The sequence below is a fragment of the Anas platyrhynchos genome, chromosome 1 (assembly GCF_047663525.1).
Source record: "Anas platyrhynchos isolate ZD024472 breed Pekin duck chromosome 1, IASCAAS_PekinDuck_T2T, whole genome shotgun sequence".
In the NCBI taxonomy this organism is placed as follows: Eukaryota; Metazoa; Chordata; class Aves; order Anseriformes; family Anatidae; genus Anas; species Anas platyrhynchos.
Genome location: NC_092587.1, coordinates 178,825,864 through 178,843,865, shown reverse-complemented (window position 1 = coordinate 178,843,865; position 18,002 = coordinate 178,825,864). Strand labels below are relative to the sequence as shown.

The 18,002-nt window shown below is 39.3% G+C and overlaps 2 long non-coding RNA genes across 18 annotated transcripts in view; one reads left to right on the top strand and one right to left on the bottom strand.

The window, feature by feature from the left end:
• Positions 1 to 18,002, bottom strand: part of LOC101802544 (uncharacterized) — an 80,540-nt gene that overhangs the window by 47,967 nt on the left and 14,571 nt on the right. For 2 of the 17 annotated variants that reach the window (XR_011806438.1, XR_011806439.1), the window contains one exon: positions 2 to 17,908. The exons of 13 other annotated variants lie outside the window; for them this stretch is intronic. This is a non-coding gene — a long non-coding RNA (uncharacterized lncRNA). Of the gene's footprint in view, position 1; positions 17,909 to 18,002 lie in introns of those variants that run through there. 2 more of the 17 variants (XR_003501126.3, XR_003501132.3) reach the window with 2 other exon arrangements.
• LOC140001320 (uncharacterized) overlaps positions 1 to 18,002 on the top strand; it is a 46,713-nt gene that overhangs the window by 15,913 nt on the left and 12,798 nt on the right. Inside the window, exon 2 of the long non-coding RNA XR_011806441.1 lies at positions 10,836 to 10,885. This is a non-coding gene — a long non-coding RNA (uncharacterized lncRNA). The remainder of the gene's footprint in view (positions 1 to 10,835; positions 10,886 to 18,002) is intronic.

Genomic DNA, 18,002 nt, shown 5'->3' with positions numbered 1-18,002 from the left:
ATAGAAATCACATGCACATGAACTTCAAAGTTGAAATCGGTGAACATTAAAGTATAAAAAGGCATATAAAATACAAAAACACATCTATTGACAAAAAAAGATACCTGCATTTTTGATGATTTATCATGTGTTCAGGCTATCCAATTTCATCTCCACATTCCAGAATTTATTTTTCAAATTACTTCTTTGAATTCCCGATTATTTATTGTGTTGAGTGCAGCCAACAGAATTAGGAAAGATAGATGTATGTAAGAGCACTGTGATGGCAGGAACTTGTTGTTTAATGTCTGCTAAATTGCCAGTGAGGAAGATGCTCCAGCATCTCTAGATAGCCCAACTCCAGCCTTTAACGGTCCTTGGACTTAAAAGAATTTAACAAATATGTAGCCTGTTCTTCTTCTCTGTAAATTAAGATAATCTTTTCTTGTCCGTCCACAACTGGGTACAAAGGACAATTGATGACTGTCTTCTTCACAATAATCTTTAGATGTCAGATTATTTTATTTTCCCCTCAGCCCTCCCTTCTGTAGACTAAACAAACACAGCTCTTTCAAAACCTGCCTTATAAATCTCGCTTTCCAAAATCCTTTTCACTCATATGATCTCCTACAGACTTTTACCTGGGCATCAAAATCATTCTCCTTTTCTACGTTTTATTTTAGCACAGAGATACAGCAGTTTTATTCACTGGTGCTTTTTTTTTCTGGCCATTTTGTCTGAGCATTTTTCAGTTTTGCTCCATCTGTAAAACTAGATACTATCCATGTCATTTGGGATTTTGTAGTGCAGGTCTTGTGGACCACTGAAACAAAACGAATCCATCCATTTCTTCAGTAACTATTTTGAAAGTCAGTAATGGCTCTTAATTTTCTTTGAATGTAGAGTAGTTGACTTGTTCTCTTTTTTTTCCTCATTCCCTTCCAAGTACTGGATAAAATAGAATTTTCTGTGCTTTCTGTTTAGCAACACAACTTGTATTTTTAGGTTTTAACAGCTAAAACAAGAATTATAATATTCTGGACAGGCAGGCATAAATATCGCTTTCTTTGCGAATCAGGCATAAACAGAAGGAAGGTTTGACTCAAAGCCCGTCTCTCTCTCTCTGCTGTCTCCAAACAGACACTAACGCCTTCTGAATTGGAGGTAGAAAAACGCTGCTAGCTAAAATGTGCAGTGGAGTCCCTTTTGCTGATGACACGATTATTAGTTCATGGGAAACACGTCACACTCCGCACCGTTTTCAATATGAGTTTTGTCTGAATAAAGCCGAAATATTCTGGACCAAGTAAAGTAAAACAAAAGGATGTAAGATAACAGATCAAAGTGCTTTAAATGCTGCCGTGGCTGTCTTTCTTCACGTTTATTTCCAGCTGCCTGCCTTTAGAGAATCCAGCCTCTTTATTTTTTTTTAACCCAAGCTGGTTTATCCCAGGAACCTCCAAATTATTTCCTTGGAAAGAAAGAAAAAAGTGGAAAACTGGGCGGCGGTTTATGACATCCAGCCCAGATTTTCTGCTTCTTTGCTCTACTTCACTTGCACAGCCTGTGCAGCTACACCACAGTCACATATGAAAGTTCTTCTAAGAAGTGGTTTCTACGGTTTGGTTTTGCTTTTTAATATTCATACAGTCTATTCATAGGGTAGTTTCATAATGAATTCCTGAAATTTAGCAGTTCTTTGTAACCCAATTAACCTACCCATTTGCCCAAGATCCCCATCCCATGACACCCAGGTGTGCTCTCGATGACGAAGAGCTCAAGAGCTCCCAGCTTAGACCCACCCCTTCCTCAGCTCAGGAAAAGCCTGCTTGCAATTCCTCTGCTCTCCAATCAATTTCTGATGTAGTCGCCTCCTCCTAGCCGTACCCCAGTGTAGCAGCTCCCCAAAACAATGTCCCCCACTTCTCTGGGAAAAAGAGAGAGGCACCCCCCAGCAAGGGATGATTTAAGCAGGAGTGAGTGTATGAACACTTCTCCAGCAGACGGTCTTACCTGTGCTACCTGCTGTCATATTTTCCCCTATCTCTTTTCAGAGAAGTCATAAAATGACTTTTTTTTCCTCAAAACAGGAACTGTTAGTTCCAGCAGCTGAGGCATTAGCTTCAGAGTATGTAACGCATTCAGAGAGAAGTGGACGACTTCAAATATTTTGTGTCTGTTTCATGCTATTTTCTAAAGCTGCACTTGAGGGGATCGCAGTATTAGAATTTTATATAAAGCATTTGCATTTCAAAATTACAAGGTCAGTGTAAGAAAGATTATTTTTTTTAGCCAGATAGGTAATAAATGTGACGTTTGCTTTGCTTTTTTTCTCCATCCATGTGTATGCAATTCTACTTTCTTATGATTTACATTGATATTCTCTTGCCTTTTCAAACGTGTAATTTCTACTGTTTGCAAGAACAGAACTCTACTGAAGCCAGAGCAAGTCAAGGATACAGAGCTATGCATTCACATTGTAGAGGTGCTTTTTCCCAACATAGTTCCCATCAAATTGCACATCCAGGTGATGGCAATACAGTAAAGCCAGAAAGGCCAGTGAGTTCCTCCAGAAAGCTGCAGGCAAGTCCTGCATTTCTTCAGGACTGCTTCTCCAAACAAATAATTTTACTTATTCTATAGACAAATTTATTGCTGAATAGCTGTTATCATGGGCTGTTTGCTTCTGGGTGTTACATTAAGAATTGTTTCCTACTAAATTGTTTCCAAACACCTACTCCTTACTTTCCTTTACAACTTCTGACCATTTTCCTTTGATCTACAGCATCCTAAACTTGTGCTTTATTTCCTTATGTCCCTCATATAGTGACTGAATTTAGTCAGTATTGCATATACAGAACCTTTAACCAACCAAAATCACTTTGTTTGTGGATTACACACATTTAGTCAATTCAGCAAGTTTCCACGAGTGGTTACCTTGTTTTGCATTTAGCTGTTCTGTTTTGAACTGCCTGTGACACTCCGCACCGAAATGCCTCGAGCTTTATAGGCGTGGTTATAACAGCACAACATAACACAGCTCTAGAACTCATTAGTGCTTTAATTTTACTTATTTTCAAATGTAACATACAAAGAAAAAGGGACAGCTTTCTTCTCATAAACCTAATGGCACTCTGATACCTCACTTGAGTTTACTACACTTGTGACAGGTATTTCAAGAATTGACTTTGAAGACTAAATTAGAAAGTGGAGATCCTCAGCACTCACCAGAGGAGCTGACGCCCTTTCAAAATCTGTCTACGGCTCATATTTACACAGTTTATTTCCTCTTTCTACGTCCGAGCAACTTCAATGACAATACTCAACCGAATGCTAACAGCTCATGTTCTGACATTGTCTGATTTGCCACGTTTTCCTTTCCTTTTTTTTTTTTTTTCTGTCTTCAAAGTTAAGCAGTTAATCCCAGGTCTTAAAGTAGTCTGTGAATGTAATTTTATTTCCCCTTTCTGTGTATCCTGCACATAGCTCTCCACAACCTGTAAAATCAGAAACGATAACGAAAACAACTGGTGACCTCACTGGGTCAAAATATGACCTGGAACCTAATAGTAATTACATCACATACTGGAAAACTGTCCAAGTAATACAGAGATTATATTAATCCCAAGATATTATTGCGTATCCCTTTCTGAAATCTGTATAAATATTCAGGAAAGAACTTATTGCATCATGTGCAGGATGAGGTCACTATTCTCAAGTGTGCCCACTTCAGCATCAGGCCCTTCTCGAAAGTCTCAGAATTAAACACCCTAACCAAATGCATTATGTGCAGGGCTTTTATCCTACAAGGAGGTCCATGGAGGTAGGACCCAAAGTGCTTTTTCGTAATGAAACAAAACTCTTTACCCAAATGGTCACACACTAACTTCTTTATTGTAAAAGAATATGTGAAAACAATAATCAGTAACGTGAATGCTTGAAAAATGAATATTCACTTATGTGCTTATGTGAAAAGAATATTCACGTATTTACCCAGCTTTCCATTTAAAAACACTTCCATGTTAGTTAAGTACTGCTTTACCTTTTGCTGTCCTCCTCTAAGATTCTCAACTTACTGATTTCTTTTCTGATTTTCCATGCTTTCTTTCCTTAAATCACAGATTACATCAGAATTTACGTTCATTGACATTTCTGTTCAAGTAGAAGCAACGGTAGCCTGACGGATAACTGTAGATTATTCGTTTTCAGGCCATTACAATTTTAATTTGGAGCAAGCTAGTCCAGTTGTAAGTATTGCCAACTGGATGTGGTTCATAAGGTTACATCTGTATTACTGGGCTAAACAGGGCCCAGGGACATGCTTGAGCTCTACCATGTGATAATCCACGGCATTTACCAGTTAGCACGCTCTTTGGTATGAATCACGGAGTGAATCACAGAATGGTTGGGGTTGGAAGGGACCTTAAAGCCCACCCAGTTCCACCCCCCTGCCATGGGCAGGGACACCTCCCACCAGCCCAGGTTGCCCAAAGCCCCATCCAGCCTGGCCTTGAGCACCTCCAGGGATGGGGCAGCCACAGCTTCTCTGGGCAGCCTGTGCCAGGGCCTCACCGCCCTCTGAGGGAAGAATTTCTTCCTAACAGATCTAAATCTTCCTTCTTTTAGCTTAAAGCCATTACCCCTTGTTCCTTGTCACTACGCTCCCTGCTAAAGAGGGCCCAGGCCATGGAGCACTCAGGTTAAGGCACAGCAAGACGTGGGACCAGGGGTCAGATACGGGATAGGGGCTGGTTTTAGTCGGCGATAAGAACAATCTCCCCCCTACCTTTGGGAGGGCAGAAGGGTTAGCCACGTGAATATGAGCTGTAACGTGCTACCGACTCGTGACTGGGCTGCGGCCCCTTTTCTTTTCTAGCACAGATGCCACCGAAGGAAATACAGGCAGCTGAAAATCGGTAGAGACTTGGCGTACTTTCTGGTGCTCCTGTTCCCCAACGTGTGCCGAGGACGAGAGCTGCTGGCATGGGAGAGGCGTGGATCAGCTTCAGGCTGGCTGCGCCTTCCCCGCAGCGGGGGAACTCTCAGCCTGGCAACTTCGTGCTGCCGCCACGGGCAGAACAGGAGCACAGAATCTGGGCCCTCCATATTTTCAGACACTTTTCTGGATTTTCAATTGCTTTTTTTTTTTTTTTTGCTGTCTCTTCAACTGCCTTTTCAAGGATATGATCTGATCCGAAAACAGGGGTCTCAGATTTTCTTTTATTCAGTGTTACTCTATTGGAAACAGAGAGAAATTACAGGTTGAAAAAAAATCTGATTTCTAGTGTTTCTTCTTTTATTATACATATTTTAAGAGTACATTACCTAAACTATCCTCATTAAGCAGGTAATTAGGCTTTCTCAAATAGCATCACATAGTCCAAGTTTTTCTTTTATCTTTGCCTGATGGCAAGCTTAAAGCTCCCATTCCCAGTTCCTTCTTCTGAGCTCTTACTTTATTATTTTGTATTTGACTTCACTAAACACTTATTTTCAGGGGTATCTTATTTTATTGCAACATTATTGCTGAACCAGTTTCTGCTTTGACCATTCAAACTGTTCAGCTTTCTGTCAGTGATTTTCACAGTGATTACTGTTTTTCTGTTATCTCTATTACAGAAAAAGTATTCTACATTCATAAGATCTTCATCTTAGATTTTTTTCCCTGATCACGATCAGAACCAGAACTAAATTGTCCTTAGTTCTTCTGGTTATTTTAAGTACTATACAGAAATATCCTCCTGTAGCCTATTTTGAAACATTTCTTGCATGTAATTCAAATGTAAATCGAAGTATTGAAGCTTTTCACACACTTATTTTCACATACATAGCAGCATCCTTCCTCATAATCCCAGAGAATGCCACACAGAAGAAACCTTCCTCACCATCTTCACGGATATTGCATCTTCCATTTTCATTTGTGAAATTATTTCTGCATCTGCCAGCCATGTGAATTGCAGGATCCGGATGCTGGGTGGTTGTTTTTATAAATTATGCTTCCCTCACCTTAGCTTCCTTATATAGCAACAGATAGTTATATTCTATTTACGTCTTAGCCAGACTTGTTTGCAGTGCAGTCACAAAGCATTTCATGGAATTGGTTGCGGCACTGCACCTCTCACGACCACATGCACCTAAGCTGTGTTTACGAACAGAAATATCTAATTTCACATGATTATTTCCTGCAGGACTTTCTCGATGATGTATGTTTTCACATCTCAACGTAGCAATATTCACTCAACTTTATTCTTCTCTTGCAAGTGTCTCCCTATGGCTACATTCATTCATTTGCTGACAAACTATTCCTACTTTGTTAGCATTTCCAGCTATGCTTTCCTCGCTATTCTTCATATATTAAAGAGAGAGACATTTTAACTGGTGATTTTTACTGAGACATCATCACCCAAAAACTGCAAAGCAAAAATGCATAAGCTTGAATGTAAAAATAATTTTATCTTCAATTTACAACCCTAAATTTTAGGATAATAGTACTATTAAACAAGGAATAGTTTTGTAACTGAATGAGTGATACCAATACAGTACTCTTCATAACCAAAGTTGATTCTCCTGTGCTAATTCAGGTCACTTTGATGTGTTTCCATCTAAAAATAATAAATATTATACTATGTAATTAAGAAAATACATTAAAACTCTATTATAATTTCTCATGGTAAGACCTTATTCCATAACTACTCTGCTGTAAAATTGATACAAGTATTAAGTAACAAACTATTTCAGGCTCTGTTATTGTATTAAGAAGTTAATAAAAAGGACAAAACTTCAGTAAGGACAAAATTTCAGTAGGCAGTGATGATTTAACTGTGTGCATGCCAATTTATACCGTGTGAGGCTCTACCCCAGAAAATCCTAGTAGAGTTTACATGTTTTTTAACAATCTTTTTTCCTCACTGCATGAATAATTTTCACATGGTTCTTTTTTTATAAAACTAATTGCAGTTGACTTATTCTAACAAAAACTTACTGTACGACACAAAGACTCACCATCCATGTAACTGCTTTGAAGAGTCCATTTTTCCTCTGCTTTCTACTGGTATATATTGTCAATCTCATGCTCAGAAAAATCTGGCAAAAATGGTTCCTTTTTAATGGACTCAGCATTATGAAATATCCTGCTTAAAACTACATTTGTTAAAAACTTCAGGGCATCACAATCTCAGCCACACCTGCAATAATTTTGTAGTAAGTTACTATTATTCCTGTAAGCTACTATAAGTATCAGAAGAGGTTTCAAACCATATTGTACATATCTAAACAAAAAAGTTCCAAACATCACTATTTATGTTTTGTCATGTACTTAGCATTCCTTTTACTGTACTATCTCAAATCCAAGGAATTCAGATTAGGCAAAGAACATTTAGTAAAGATAACAAAATATGCAGGTATCTACCCCTCAGAAAACATTAATTTTTAATAAAGATTCCTGCTATAACAAAGCATGATTTGAAAAAACAAACAAAAAACCCTGATTTTATGAATGTACACCTTCTAGTTGTCTTTTTCATTTTTACTTTAACTGCTTACATTACTGACAGTAAAGGACTTTTTTCACTAGCATTTCTGTTTAATCTACCTGCAAACAAAATCGAAAAACATCTGCCATACCATTTTTGAATGCAGTATGTTTGCTGTCATTCAAATGATCTTTTCAAGTTAGCAATCCTATCCTGAAGAAGTACCTTAAGTCTGCATTTGTACAGGAATGTTTTTGATTATCCATAATTATTATTGCATTGATGTAGAAGGGAAGGTGCTCTGATCCTATAAAGGCACGTGTGGCATAAAAAACGTAAAATGCTGTCACTGAGTTGTTGTTTTTTATCTGATTTACTGAAGTCCTAAACCAGCAGATCTGTTTGGTGTTTATAAGCAAACATCCTTGAATATACATGATCATGCTAAGGCAATATTTTAGGCAAACGGATGTGAACCTGAGAGAAAAATGTATTGGTATTGAACCAAGAGAGTTAGGAAGGTCCAGTGCAAAAAGGAACAGGAAACTTAAGCTAATAAAAGGAACCAAAAAAAAAGAGAAGACAGAGAAGGAAACAAACAGTAGAAGGAGAGATTGTTAACAATAGATATGAATCAAGACACTATTACCATAGGGAGGAGGAAAATAATTTTACCTTTTAATAAGTCAAAATTTACCAGTCCGTAATTTTCAAAATATATCCCATTTTTTTTGCAAGTGAGCCATGTAGGTCTCCATTTTTAAAAATAAAGACTAATGCTGTATTTTGTTACATTTAAATGACTTTAATGTGGATTTTATATTCTTCACATTTGATCTTACATTTCTACAAACATCTTTAAATGACAAGTTCGTTAGGAACCCAGCACATTTCATCTGCAAGCAGAAGCACAATACTTCTTGACTATTGAAAACCATGAATAAAATCAAATCACAGGAGTGCCATGTTCTTCTTCTTCTGTGTCTCTCACAGAAAACACTGATACCAGCATCAAAGGAAATGGTCAGCAATCTTCCGGGTCAGAAGTTAGGACAATGCTGTCTACATGGGAGGCAGGATGGTCAGAGAGGTAGCAAATGAAAAGCTTCAGAAGAGATGGTAGCTAAAAAGTAAGAGAAGAAAAAAGGGGGGAAAGGGAAAGAGAAGATAATAAGATGAAAAAGGACGGGGGAAAAAAACAGAGAAAGCACAAGAAATAACACCTAGCAATTGTATTCACTCATTTTATGAATGGTACAAGAACACTGAGAAATAAAGGTGAGGAATAAGCAGCTATTCTTAGCAAAAAGAGATGTCTACAGAAAAGACCTGGTATGGTAGGAAATGCTGCTGTCCCTCTCCTAAGGTGACAGTCCACTCACTTCACTTTCAGTTTGAGCTAGTCGGTTCAGAGCAGGATTCCTGTGAAGTCAGGAGACTGAAACGGGCACCTCCAGAGGGCGATTCATCCCATCCTAAGGTTTATCTCTCAGACTCTAAACCACGCATTTGAAATGAATTTCTCCAAGTTTCACTAGGTGTTTCTGAACCTAGCAGCACTGAACACTTACAAATAACATCTGGATTAAAATAACATGAGAGACAACACATTTTCAAGTTCGTTTGCTCTGAACAAAGAAAATTTACTAATGACTTTCATCTGCATAGAACATGTGGTAGGTTTGTGCCACATTAGTATTTTTATTACTGAGCGTTATTCATGTTTACTATATAAAGCACGCAAAAAATAATCTGACCCAGTCAAAAGAAAGTTTGTTTTTCTATTAGGCCCAAGCATGTACTACTGGGGCTCTGGGTTCATCTGCTCTAAGTAAAAATCAAAGCTCAGCAGGACTGGGACTCTACATTCCCAACATTAAGATCTGATTCAGGAAATATCACATTTATCTGATAATTAAATTGACACTGCTGGTATTTCAGTAATTTGTCACTAAATACACTAAATACTGTTCTGACAAAAAATGTAGAAAACCTATGTTTACACATAGAATACTTACATTATAATGGTTACTTTAAAAGAACTGTAATTAAATACAGGAGTCATGGGCAACAGGCTGGTTTTAATATTGGGATATAGTCCTATCTGCGTGCAGGAGCTTCCGCATGGAGCAAGTCTGCAGGGATAACTTCTTTATAGCACCTTCACCTGACTGCCAACCCAGATGAAAAAACAAGACTGATCTTACAGGCTGCTGCAGCAAAGCATAAATAATCAGAGAAGAGGATGGGAAAGGTAGCTTCCTCCTGGGCACTGAGCTGGGGAGTTGGCAAGCAGTGTGCTCCAATGGGACAGCTCACCGTGTGGACTTTTATTTTTTAGTACAGAAAGTCTGAGAAATAATCCTGGGACTGTGTGATTCATACCTCACTGGAGACCTATGCACCTAATGGTCTCGCACACACAATGTTTTTTAATGATTATATCAGGATACAGTTGCCCTGCCTGCTGTATGAAGATGAATGAAATGGAATTTCATTAATGAAATTAAAAAGACATCTTTACAATCTCATTATTAACCCACTCAGAATGTGATTTTGCACTGAAGAGTTTACCTCAGATAAAGAATCACTGCCTTTTTAAACAGAAAATAGTAGAGTACTAATGCAAAACAACGTAACGGTAAGGGCTAAATATACAGCCTGAAGTCTCATATTTAGCACTTCTAAAAGTTGCGCCTGCTTTTCATTTCAATTTCCTTTTTGAATGAGCATAGAGCACAGCTACGTCAGTTTTTCAGTCTTCTTATCTTCACTGGGTGCCTTTAAAGACTGCTACATCCGATTGTCTTGTACAACAACACAGACACTGCGCAGGAAAGGGAATCCTATCACGCAGCAATTTACAGCGTAGCTCCTGTGCAGACCTGTAGTTCTCTCTCCATTAGCAGAAATTAATACAGAGCTGTTCTGCCTTCCAAGAAGCAGATGTTACAGCTCCAATCAGTAATTGTGATTGGCGCCGTAAAGGCTCCACCCGTTGTCACCCTTTCTGCCGGGCAGTTTTGCAGGGATGCTGCTCTGCTGTACGGCAGCTCAGGGCTCAGCTACACTCAGGTGTTGCTCAGGTGGACGCTTAAGGTGTTCCATGTGTACCACCAACCAAATCTAAGAAATTAGGAGGTCCTTATCTCTGTATTTAAACACATTTTTAGCATGGTAACTCACGAAGACCATTTATACTCGTGATATAAATTATTAGTCAATTGCTCACTGTCAAAAACCTACAACCTTTCCCTAAACAGTTACTCCGCTCTGATACTGTATCTACTCAAGGGAAACATGCAGCAACCACAGACACAAATGAACAAATTACTGAGTTCAACCTTTTTTGCCATCCTCCTAATTTCTTTTATTTCATTACAGATTATGGATGAAATCCGTCTGCTGCTGTCTAACCTGTAACGAAAGCCAACGTAAGTAGTCTGTTGTTCTACACCTACATTTGCTTATGAATTGACGTTGCTTAGCCCTGCTGAATAATGACTAATTAGCAGTTAAGAATTTATATTTTAATACAGTTTCTCGTTCAGTCTCATTTTCCATTTAAGTTCTGACAAACTGATGTAGAGATGGATAAAGCTCTTGATGTAGAAAATCCTTTATACTTCATGTTGTTCTTTGAGGACGGGATAAAAAGTACTAGCTCTGCACGTTCTATCTACAATGAAGGGTTCCAAACATGATATGGACAAGAACTTGACAAAAACACTTGAAAACTGAGGCCAATTGTCATTTTCAGCATTACTGCAACTAGGTTTTGCACAGGATTTTGCCACTGTTCAGTGTTACAGCCTGCCTGTCCCCTGCCCCAACGCTGGTGACTGGAATTAACAACAGAAAAATACATCCCCCAAATGGCTATTTTTTTATTGTTGTTACTTCTCACATTGCTTGGGAGAGCTAGCTGAGGAAGATGGAGCTTGGAGGGAGTCGTTATTTCTACCAGGATAATGCACTTTGTGATTCAGGTTGCCCCACAAAGCCAATTTAAAGCCTTCCTCAGAAGCAACCACGCTAAAACAAAAATGCAGAGAGTAAAGTTCAGCACAGCGCAGCAGTTAGTCAGAACGCAGAAGCCTCAATCCATTTTCTGTGCAAGCATAAAGCCCAACAAGCCTGAGCACTAAACAGAAAATAGTGTAAACACTTACCTGACCTCCCTTTTCATCCTGTTATTTCTCTTAGGCTCATTACATTGATATTCATCTTTCCCTCCCTTCTGTAAAGGAAGGAAAATTTCCTTCTCTCCACTTGTTTTTCCTTCCATATTTGCTTTTCCCTACTCACCTGCACATTTCCTGAAATTCCAAAACTTAAAAGGACTATTTGGATCCAGTCCTGGGGTAGGATACCAAGCCCTGCAAGTGTTTAGCATGGCTGAGGAGTAACGACTTAAAATCCTAGTGTTTGTACTCTCCCACTTGTGAACAAAGTCACAAAATCACCAGGATAAAGTTTAGAAATAAACATCTATTTAGGTGACTGTAATCTGATAAAATAGAGGGAGATTAGCATTCTGTGGAGAGCTCTGCTCATACAGCAAAACCTAACAATGATTTTTACTGATCTGGAACCGTATTATTACCTCTGATACGTTATTTTTATGCTTAGCTGTTAGGAGGATTCAATCTCCACCTCTCTGCTTTAGTAGTCATTTTAAATGATGCACTGAATACTTCAACAAATGCAATGATTCATGTCCTTAAATACTTCATAACCAGTAAGCGGTAAGACATTTGAGATAAGAACAGCTGGAAAAGACTAGTGTGTTGAACCCAAATGTAGATCCTTTTTTCTCCTGTAACAATTCACGAGCAACATTTATTACCTGTATCCATGACACACATTTTCAGGGGCCAGCTCCTCTAACCACAAAATCCATCTTTCCAAGATTTCTTTTTTAAAGCACCGTAATAGCCCTTATATCAAATATGGTTTCACAGATAGCATCAACACTTGGTGTTTCACCTACAGGATAACAGAAAGTCAGCTCAGGGTAACAGCTACTTTGCAGAGGACAGTGCCAAGACTTCAAGGTGTTACCTCCCAGTAGTCAGGAGCTCCTGCAGTCTTTAAAGGTAAAACGACATATGACAAGCAACAAGAGTGGAGCCAATTTTTAGGAATTAATACCAACTAACACAGAGTGACCACTATAAAAATCCATCCAAGAAAGAAATACCAAAATAATTTTCCACAGAGACATACCCTTTAACAACAACAAAAAAGTATTCTTTATTTTGTTATTATGGTGATCTTGCTACATAACCTATTTGTATTGTCAGGTACTGAAAGGCGTATTAATTAATTACTGAATTGGAAACTTTTACAGAAATCAAGCTTCTGGCTTGCTGCAGACATAAGTATGTAATCATATATTAAGAAGGAAAAGCTTAGGACTTATAAAAATCATAAGTAAAAGCTTAAGACTTCTGAACTATCTGTGTTAAAAATGCATTTAAAAAAATGCATTTAAGGGGATCCCCTAAGACAGTGGCTCTCAATCTTTCCGCAGACTCTTTAGGCTTCATAAACATCTTTTAAGTGGTCTGCAAAATAGTAATTAAATAAGGAAGCATCCTGTCAGAAGGCTTCAGCTTATGACCAGCAGGTGCAACCATCCACTAGATTTTTTAAGAAGGTCATAAATCAGAGAGAATTGCAAATCAGAAGGGACTGGGCTCTAGAAATCCAAAACTTTTCTGCTTCTTAGTAAGACTGTAAAAAAACATATTTCAACATATGGAGGAAAAATAAATGTCACCTTTTAATGATTACTTCATGAAAAGGTGGAAAAGAAATTGAAGAATTCATCTCTGATTAACAGATTTCAAATGTTGGGCTATGTCCCACATGGAGCGAGCCATAGGCAAGGAGAGAGATGTTGCCATGTTCTGGGTAAAGTGACTTCCAGCCGACCCCAACACATCTACCCAACTGTGAGCACTTCAACCCCCACAGAAACCCCATCCTGACCGCTGTCCCCAGCTCCTTACTCCCATACACTGATCCCCAGTCCTACCCAGATGTCCCCCTCACCATGTTTTGTGCAATGCGCCTTGCTTATAGGCACAGCAACCCCCAGATGACACCAGGAAATAACTTTTTCCATGCTACGGCAGAAGAAAAACACTCTCTCCCCTATGTATTCCTTTCTGATACAAGGGAGAGATTTCTTTCATATCCCCCTTCACCCTGAGCATCTGAACAAGACAAATCAACCATACATACTGCAGGACTCAGAACACTGAAAGACAGCTTCAGTCATATCAGCAATAGATATTTAGCAACAGTAATAGAATAGCAACAAGATAAAGCATACACAAAGCCCCTCATTTCCCATGTAAGTAGCAAAAAAACACAAATAAGAAATATGGAACAAGAAAGGTTACAAAGATCATGCTAGCCTGCCAAACTAATTCCCTTTAGAACATGACTGTCAATAACTTGTTTCCAATATTTTGTTTAAATTTTGTAAAATACACGTGCTACAGTCTAATTTTACATTAGACAACTAATTTCTTCAGAGAAACACGTTTATATCATTTGAATAAGCTTTATAATTTGGCATTTCTCAATTCAACACCACCGTAGCTGCTAACAAAGATGAACAAAGCATTGGAAAAGCCACGATCTCTGCAAATTATTTACGGATGCGCTGGCCTGGTACTCAGGACAACAGGGAGTAACCTGTGTCAAGGGCAACTAAAAGCACTGCTAATACCTTACTTACAATTCTGGAAAACTTTCAATAGAAAAAAAAATAAAAGTAATAAGAGGCCTGATGTGAGGACAGGGAAGATTTTTGCAGTGTAAAATCACCATTCAGGGAGCTTAGGTAAATTAAAAGAGGTTGGGCAAACAGAAGTGGGATTTTTTTAGAGTATTGAGCAGATACTGTGCTGAGGCATGTTAATGCTCGTAAGGAAAGTTTATGTCTGTTAATAGTGATAGAAAATGTAAGAATTTCTGACACTGAGAAATCAGATGTGCATTCAAAGACAGATATATTTTCATCTGCTGAAGCTGAGCAGTCTGATCTTTGTCTGACGGGGACCCAATACTCACTTGTCAGGAAACTGCATCTACTGCTTGTGAGCATGTATGAAAAGGAGAGGCAGCAAAGACAATTAGGGATACTCAAGGACAATGCAGTGACTAACAAAACAATTCTGTTACGAGTTCCTGGGGAGGATGTGGTCGGGACAGAGGGGTTAATGCTGCCAGACTGCTCTTCCTGGCTCCCTTCTGGGAACCTCTTGCTGTTGCTGACAGCCTATCTGAGGCTGGAGGAGTAGGGAGGGAGAGCTCGCTACCTTTTTGTACGCTCCTGAGCAGTGGATCCCAAATGTCTGGAACAACAGATTGCTGCCAGCCCCTAATATTTTGTACAAACCAGCACACATCCACCTGATCAAACTTTTAACTGAAAACACTGTTTTAAATACCATTAAATGTGGTTTAGCCAGAGCTGGTCAACCTGCCATAGCCTTGTAGCCCAGCAGGGGTGTGTGGCCCACAGCTTGGAAACCGTTCCAGCCATTTCAAAGGGACAATGCTGTCCTCTACTTCCTCCCTCCGTCCAAACCTTCAGCTTGCTGCGTGAGACATTCCTGCTACTTGGTCTGATTTCCAGATTGAATTTAGGGCCTACTATTGCTTTTAGCTTTCTGAAGTAGCAGCAAACCGGCATTTTCCCTTGCCCACAGGTTTGCAAACAAAACAAGTAAAACCGATCTGGCCATCCATAACGTTACTGCTGCCAGATGAAGGAAGGAAGAGAAGCAGAGGGTTAATAAATAAATAATTAAATCTGCAGATTTTGGAAAATGGGACAAGTTTGCATTTGATCCATGTTTAAAAACTCATCACCAACAGGCTCTTCTTTACAGAAAAGCTGTAATTTTGCACAGGTTGGATCTTGGCCCCAGCTGGTTCAAGAAAAGTGGAGTTTTCAAGACCAGTAACAGCTGGGATTTGTGCACGTAAAAAGACGCATTCACAAAACTAAGGCAGATGACACTGGTGATAAGCAGCCTTCTGCCACCTGAAAGGTCCCTTAAGTTACATAAAACGGTGACCAAAGGCTAATCACTATTCCACTCTAAGAATCAAGGAGTTAGAGTCTCCTACTAAACATTTCCACATATTAGAAACCCTTCTCATGTTACTTACTCCTCGGTCAACATTTTGCCATATGGAAGAATTGATTCATTTACTGGCCCTGCACAAGAGCTAAGCCATACCTTCCTCATTCATTTCTATGTTGTGTACAGTTCCCACCAATGCTCAGAATTGCCCAGTGTGCCAGCATGACTTTGTTTCAAATACCATTTTGCCAGTTTTTGCTAGCCCAGAAAGATTTCAAAAAGTTAAGAGAAGCTGCTAAAAATCCTTGCAAATACCAATAAAATGGCTTGAGAACCGCAGCTTTTCACAGCAGCGAGATACTACCTATCAGCTTAACAATGCTGCTCCACCACTGTGACAGGCAGGAGCTGTAGGATCAAAGTCTGCATTTTAAGCTCAGCTGGGGCTGTGAAACCTTGAGAAATAGGGAAGCATCTCACCTCTTGCAGGCCCTGTTGTGGTTAGAAGGAGCAGCTGCAAGTCCCTGCCTTGCTGAATGGCAGCGCTGCTCACAGCCTGCTGAGCTCCCGGCTCATGGGGTGCTGCCCCTCCCTGCTGACGGGTACCTGGCCTCTCCTCAGCTCCTGCTGTGAGCTCCTTCTCCGACTCTTCAAGGGTCAACATCAGGTCTGGCTCCAGCTGAAGAGTTCCCTTTTATCATCTCTAAGCTTTATCACTGCACTTTTTCAGGCCATTTATCAACAGGGGGACCAGCAAAGGTGCCAGTACCAAACTTCAGGAGGCAGCACTGTTAAAACTGCTGATTAATTGCTACAGTCTGCCTTATCCTGTAGCCATTTAGTAACCCACAAAGAATCACTGCATCAAAGTATTTGGTGTCAGACTTTTTTTAAAGCTTCTTGGGTGACTCTTTTCCGTATTTCTGTTGACTCCCTCAAATAACTAGCAAAGCTGTAAGAGAAAACTACCTCGTACGAAAGCCAAGATGATGGTTGCCCATTATACCCATCCACGTCCCTATTAATTACATTCTTTATCACATTCACTGGCATTTTGCCTGTCAGGGAAGTCAGACTTATTAGTACATTAGTCTGCGATCATCCCTAGAGCCCTTTTAAACCTGGTGTCATGTTAGCTACGTTCCATCCCTCCGTTATCAACGCCAATTTAAGTGATAGATTATACAACACAATGCACGGATGACCAATTTCATTCCTCAATTTCTCGAGGACAACCAAATGAATGATATGCTATCTGGCAATCTGTTAATGCTTATTCAATTGGGTTCAAACATCTTTTATGGATATTTCATATCTGAAATATTCTTTATAATGAATTACTTTTATGTGGGGGTGCCCATAATCTCCCTGGAGTAAACCCTGCCAATGCAAAGAGTTCACTGGCTTCTTTCTCAATGGCTTTGCCTTTAAATATTCTCTTTGTCCCTTGATTATCTATTGAACTTGCCACCCTGCTAGCAGAATTCCTTTATCTGTAGAATTTACACTTAACTTTTTTTTTTTTTTTTGCTTTTATGAATTTAGCCTGTTGCTCTTCAAAATCTTTTTGTCCTGCCTTACAATAGTTCTACAATTAACTTGCCAGAACCGCGCTCTTTTCTTCTTTGATGTTCAGATTTCACTTTTGGAAAAACATCTGTTTAGTTCTAGTGACCTCCTCTACTGTTCTGCTGTGATGGAGAATTCTTGTTCAGTTTGGTTAGAATCAGAAAACTAAGTCTCTGTGCCTGTCTTAGTCTCTTTTAATTTTTACTTGAATTATTTCATTATTCGTATGCAATTCCTCTTTTTTAAACACTACTGGATTTTTTTCGGTATCTTTTTCTCTCCTACAAATACGACAAACTTCAGTTTGATATGACCTATCGCTGCTGAATGGTTCTTCTAGAGTTACTTCATCAACCAAGTCCTATGTATTAATTCTAGACTAAACCAAGGGCTGCCCTCACTCTTCTGCATCCTCTAGCTGCTTTGCTCAAAAAAGTAGTTCTCGATGGTACCTAAAAAAAGAACAGCTTATGCATGATAGCCTAATGTTAAGCTTATCTAGTCCATACATTGATAACCAAGATCTCTCATTATGACCAAGCTTTTAGGCTGCATGACTTCTCTGGTTTCCCACAGTATTTCACAGTCACTGTCTCCATCCCGTCAGCTAGTTTAGAGCTCTTACCAGGCTTCTCCTATTCAGATATGGAAACACTCATAATTATGTTTTGTGGTTTCTTCTATTGATCGCACAGACCAATCTGTTGTCTCTGCATCAGGGAGGCACTAACGTTCCATCATTTCTGTGCCATCTAGGCACTGATATTTCAGTGTCCCCTGGAAAGAAAGGAAAGGGACGCATGCAGACCCACTTCCAGAAAGAGGGTGACATACCTGAGGAATTCCTGATGCAATTCATGCTTACCACTCT